The sequence below is a fragment of the Coturnix japonica genome, chromosome 8 (assembly GCF_054131305.1).
Source record: "Coturnix japonica strain WE chromosome 8, WE-NBRP24, whole genome shotgun sequence".
Taxonomy (NCBI): domain Eukaryota; kingdom Metazoa; phylum Chordata; class Aves; order Galliformes; family Phasianidae; genus Coturnix; species Coturnix japonica.
This window is the reverse complement of record NC_140670.1, coordinates 20,052,579-20,059,317: the sequence shown is the minus strand read 5'-3', so window position 1 is coordinate 20,059,317 and position 6,739 is coordinate 20,052,579.

Here is a 6,739-nt window from a genome sequence, read left to right as displayed (position 1 = left end):
TCAACTTCATTATGAGATTCCAAAAGAAATGTTCTGCATTTTCCAGAGCTGGTTATAATACCTTCTTATTTTTTTATTTTTTCCCTCTAAAACAACAGAAAATAAGTATTGACAATTATATAAACTATATAAAGATGAAAAAGGCTTACATATGTGCAGTAAGACATATCTAGATTTAAAGTAGCACTTCATATTATGACCTCTTACAAACTGTTCCACGTTCCTTTCAAAAAGATGCAAGATGATTCTGAATAAATGAACTCTTTCATGTCAGTAATTACAACACAAATTATAGTTTTCACAAATACTTCTGCACATTGAGGGGGGGAAAAAAGGTTTAAATACACGAAATTCCACTGGCTTTTACTTTTACCCAACGTACAATTGCAGTGACTGCAACAACAAACTGAGGGAAAAAAACAACCAAAAAAACCGAACAAACACTCATAATGGCTTGAAGAAACTACTAAGAGCAAACAGCAAAACAATGTAAAATAACATGACAGAAAGGGTGAGATTGGTACTTCTCCATTATTAAAAAGGAAAATGGAGGAATATTTCACAGAACCTGAAAACAACGTGTTTAAATACAGAAAGAACTACAACGAATTATCACAGCTTTCAGTGAAGGGAAGAGCTTAGCAGGGTTTTTAAGAGATTAAGCACTTACGTAGATAATGAAATCATTCAGGATTTAAGCCAGCACTAATAGAGGTAAAGAAGAAATAGCTCTTAATGCAAATTAGTCAACAGGTATCCATGAAAGGACTTCTTGGGCCTTCCACTCAGCAAGGAGGTCTGACTAAATGCAGAAAACAGCGGACTTTTCTATACAGCATAGCAGTTAATTCTCAATAATTTTTGTAACATAATGGATATACATTTAAATTTTCTAAATACTTCATGTGCAGTATGTTTTTGTTAGGTAAATAACTAAACAATGTTTTGTGTCGGTTGTTTATGCCTCATTATCAATATCTTCATCAGCTGTTTAGAGCACCAGTTGACATCACAGGCTTTATTTCCATTTAATGTTACAGTATGGCTCAGAAATCCATTTATTTATTTACTTTGTGGCTCTCAGAGCAACAATAAAGAAAAACTTACACAGTGGCAGGAAACTCTACAGAAAGACTCCATAAAAATAGACTACAGAAGCTAGTAACTCACAAATTACACCCATCCTCCACAGAATTACACCCACAGAAGTTTATGAACTAAGAAAGTCAGCACTAATCTTGGCATAAGTACAGTGAAAATATTTAATGTATTTAAAAAAAAAATCTCAAATCTATGAATTTAATGAATGGAAAAGCTTCAAAAAGTTTTGAGAAAAAGTTACGATAAATCTTAGATTCTAAAGACTGAGTAAAGAAACTCAGTTTAACATTATAAGCAGCAAGAGAGTTACAAAGCAAACTTCACAAAATGAATGTATCTAATATAAAGTCCTACACAAGCAGATACAGGCATAACAAAAGACAATGCCAGGAAACTGAAACTTGATGAACTGGACGTAAATGGCAGAAAAAAAACATTGTAAGTAATTATTAGAACTCTTCTAGGGATGCGATACATATTCTATCATATCCAATTCTTAAAGAGAAACAGAAGTTCATATCTGATAGCTTATTGAAGGCAGTCTAACAATATTTTCAACACCAAAAATATTCCCCACAATTTCAGATTTGCTCAGCAATTCCTAATTGTAACTGAAAAGCTGAACACTGATGAACCCAGACTTTCTCCCAAATGAGAAATGTTTAAATAGAGTGGCACTGCTTTTGTTGATTCTTGTTCTGTCACAGAATTTCATCGTTCATTAAAGACAGACGAGCATGAAGTCAAACAGTGTTTCATGGAATATATAACGTGATCCATAAAAAAAGGAAACTGCGAGATAAGTCCTCTTATCTCCTAGAAAGCACTGTTAATACCCTCCACCTCCATATTTTTCTCATTTTAAATACAACAGATAACAGATGCTTAAGTTTAGGGCACTAGCTGAGTTTCAGAGCTAGTCTGTACTGATTGAAAATCAGCAGCTATCAAATAAGTACTATGGATACCCCTGTGACATTAATTACTAGTCTTCTTTCTCACAAATCTCAAAAACTCAAATTATGAAATTAAAGGGCAACATTGTCCCATCACTTTATTATAACCTGCATTATAAGTTGGCTGAACTCATTCTCCATGTCACAACAGAATCTACATCTATTACTCGTGATTCCTTCTGTCACTGGCTTTCGTAGTGGGGAAAAAAGCCACCAAAAACAACACCTAACAAATACAAACAAAGCCATGAGTTTACAAAAGTAAAAAGGAGAAGTATTGTAGATGAACATCAACAGAACTTGCATTAAAATAACAATGCTGACTGAAACTCTCCAGAACATTTTACAGGAAATTTCCCTTCTTTACTTTCTCTTCATGCTAACCTTATCTTTGCAATAGGAAGCTGCCAGGTCTCTGGCAGATTAACTTGAAGCCCAGGCCTTCAGCAGCATTTCCATTTCCAACCCCCCCCATCCCCCCCCCGCCCCTCCTGTTCTATGCTTAATTTCAAATGCATTCTATAGATCGAAAAGAGGACTGGTAATCTAAACCATGATCAAAAAATAGAGAGACGTAGCACTGTTAAATAAAATACTATTCTGTGATCTAGGAAAAAATAAATTATGAATAGTAAAACATGATTTTAATTTTTATTATTAATTTTTTCCCTGAGGTCAAGCAATGCTAAGATGGCAGTAGCAATGCTGTCCAAAACACAGTATTACAAAAATCTGTTCTGCTTAAGAGAAATCAATTTACTTTGAACTGCATAATAATGAAGATACTCATTTAAAACAGTCAGGGCATAAGCCTGACTTTCAGTAACATCGCACAATAATGGACAAAATTCTCTGGTGAGCACATAAAGGAACAGAAAAGTTGTTCTAGTCACTTTAAAAAAAAAACAACCAAAAGAATAACATTAATACATTTTGTTCCTTATCTGTAAAAGTTTTCCTACAAACACAGGTATACATGTTGAAAACAGCAGAAGTTTAACCATAGTGCTCCTAAATCACAGCAGCTGGAAGCATTTACAGTTTTTAATCTCTTCTTCAGCAACAAATTTAAAATCTTCTTGCAGCTGTCTCAAGACAAAAGTATTTTGGAACTGTTTATTCCTCGAACCCAGCATACTGTGAAAGAATGCAAGACCAAGGCTACGGTATTTCACAGATCAACCCCCTTTCAAAATACTTCTTTTCAATTAACTTTTAGAGCATTTGTGTATCTTTCTGACTGGCCCAATAGCATAAGCTATCTGAACACACATTTAAAATTGTGTTCCAGTAAAAAATGTAAAAGGACACATGAATGCTTGCTCTGCTTCCTTTGTTCCTGTTGCTTCCTTTATTTTTCAAAAATATGTGGGTTTTTTTGTCTGCAGCACAAAAACCTAACTGACCTTTTCTGAGTATTGCTGTAAATTGAAGATGTTTCCTGCAAAAATCATTTTGCTTTATTTCCATACTTTCACTGGATTAACAGATATCTACTGATCCAGGTAGGTGTTTGAAACTCAGTCAGTGAACCATGTGGGATTCACAGCATAAGATCAGCACAGCACTCACATGGGAATTCCAGCCTATATTCTCCAGAGTTACTCTGCACACTGCACTGGATCTAATGAGTACAGAACATCTCAGAGTTAAAGCATGCACGAGCCATCTGTGCAGTCTGGAAAGGGAATGACTTTTACTCCAGTCACAGAAGCAAACTTCACAAAAGTACATTAAAAAAACAAAACAACCACCCTTTCTTCCTTTGGTTTTAGCTGTTATCCCAGGAAAGTAAACTGAATCAATAGCTTTGCACTGGGGTTTTTATATGATTATAACTACATCAGCTTTGTTCTCATGCTTTACTCTTATTTATTACTTTTTCTAAATATAATTAGTCTTAACTCAGTCACTTATTTATAACTTTGAGGCTAAGGAGCTTGAATGAAAAATATAAATAGCATATACAAGTATTCTATGTCCCAACATTGTACAGACAGTATGAAACAATGCCTTGAAAATATGTCAAAATGCTCCGACAAAGTCTGTTAAATATTACCATAATCAATTCCATCACACAGGAATGTTCTGGATACTTGGGATTAAGCTGCAATTCTTTGGCATATTTAGTACATTTGTGTGTCACCAAACCATCCAACTTCAGTAGCTATTTCTGTGTTTTTATTTCTTGGTGCACTACAAGTCATCGAAGCATTTAACTGCAGAACACTTAAAAAGAAGAGCTGGTTATTGCATCAGAAATTTCTTAAAATGTATACAATTTTTTCAGAACATACTTCCAATTTTGGAAATCACATTGTCTGATTTACTGTTACATGAAAAATTAACTAGAAAGCATCAGAAAATCTTAAGTCATCACACTAAAGTTTCCCACAGTTCTGAACATGAAATCCTAACTGATGAGAATCCTGATAAAGCTGAAAAATATGATTCATTACCACCTGCATCAAGGAGAATTTACTGGCTGAGAAACAGGTGTGACAAGAAAATGCTCCCTTCATCAGCTGCCCAGCATAAAGCATGCATAATTTTGTGTGACATCAAAGGATAGAGGTTTCTCCTTTTCATCAAGAAAAAGAAAGGAACGTCTCAGTCCAAATCTGCTGATGTAAGAGGAAAAGCAATGTAACATTTTTTTCATAATGTATTTGGATGGTCAAGATCAGAAAGGTCATCTCCTTTCCCCATCCAAAAGCCAAGCCATGCATACACTTGGCCATAGTAACTACAGTTTTCAAACAATATTTATATTTCTCTACCTCATAGACACCTCACCTATAGAAGCAGGTGACAAGCACGTGCCTAAGTATTTTCCTGAATGAGGATGCTTTCAAGAAACAGCGGAGGAGAAATATTCAGTTGTCCTGAGCTTCCTGAAAACTTCCAAGTCATGGACGTGGGACATCTCTACTACTTTCACTTCAACCCTTTTTCTTTAAGAAAAAGATCAACCACCTCCATAATCCATAGAATTCTCTATAAAAACCCCTAGGAATAAAAGCAGAGACTTATATGTCACAGACTTCTAAAGAACTCCACAGGTTAAGAGAAATCACTTGGAATGAAATCTTTGATTAAAACTTTAAGAGAACTTCCTCACAGACTGAAGCTTTCACTAAAGACACGAGACCGGAGAAGATATTCAGGTTACTAAGTCCAAAAACTTATCATGCACAAATATGTGATATAAGTCCTTTCATTATAATGCTCTGAACCTTTGGTCTTCCAAGACTTAAAGCTCATAGATTTCAAGTCTATCAGCTGTAATATATTTATGGTCACTTGTTCTTATGCCAGTGCTGTCTTAATTTAAAATCAGTCTTTCCTGTTTTGGGTTTCTCTTCCTGCTCCACTTAAATTAACCAGGGAAGAGCTGCACAGCTACATCCCCATCACATGTCCAGGAGCATGTGCTTCAATAAGCAGTGCTCAAGAAGGGGAAATCACAGTCACCCCAGCCTTCTCAGCATACCCTTCTCTATCCATAGCTGCTCTCATTTTCTGCTCAGGAGAACCACAACCAGAAATTTCCAACATGCTGCAACAGTGCTAATAAAACAGAAGTATCTCCAGGACAGATGAAAACCTCTGAGCAGCAGAGGAGAAATACAACTGGAAACCAAAGACCATTCCTAAAAACAAACAAACAGCTTCTTTGAGCCACTATCATTTTTACTGGTAGTATACCTGGCAAGAATCTGCATCTGGTTTGACTCAAGATCCTAAGGAAAAACAAAAACCACAGAGCTGCTGTAGGGGGCACTGTAATCCTTGATTTGCTCTGAAAGCAGAGAAATTGTGAAGGTTGATTCATGTGTGAAACTCACACTTGGATTAACAAAAATCTAACGTGAGGTCACACACGTTGCACTCCAGCAGAATCAGGACACACAATTGTCTAACTTTCAACAACTAATGACAATGTTAACCATACACCATGCTTTCCTCCCAGAAAGTTGCACATACAATAACACTCTCAAATACAGGTTTCCCTTCTCATCTCAGTCAAGTAAAAAAAAAAAAAAAAAATGTCCTAAGGAAACCTTAACTCTCTAAGATTTTATAGTTGAGGGCAATAACACTAATTGTAGAGCAATGAATGTCACTCTAAATGCATCTCACTTACATTAACAGTTAACACTCCAGTTAGCAGGAAAAACAACCTGTACTAAAGATACAGTAAAAGGGGTACAAAAAATAAACAAACACAACAAAAAAAAAACCACCACCACCTCACAAACAACCCATAACCTCCTGGGTCCACACAAGACCAACCAAAACTCAAATCCTAGAATGCTGCCTAAAAGATTCATGAACTCAAGTAGACTCAATGCTGAATTACAGGTTAACAACTTAAAGATATCTAACAAACATTGTTTTTCTAATTAGAAAAGCCAATATAAGAGAAACATCTCCAGCTCAAGTCTTGAAATTCAAGCTTGACAAGACTTAAGTACAAGCTAGTGATCAGCAATTAACTGCAGATAATGAGATTATGCTTTTCAGATGATTTCACACTGAATCAAGACTAATGAAGCACAACAATACACGCCCTGGAACATATTATATTCACTGAACCAATGCTAGATGAACCGAGACAAAATGGACATAGCTCAATTTAAGTCAGTATTTTGCTCTGTGCTTTGACAGTGGAAGTATCT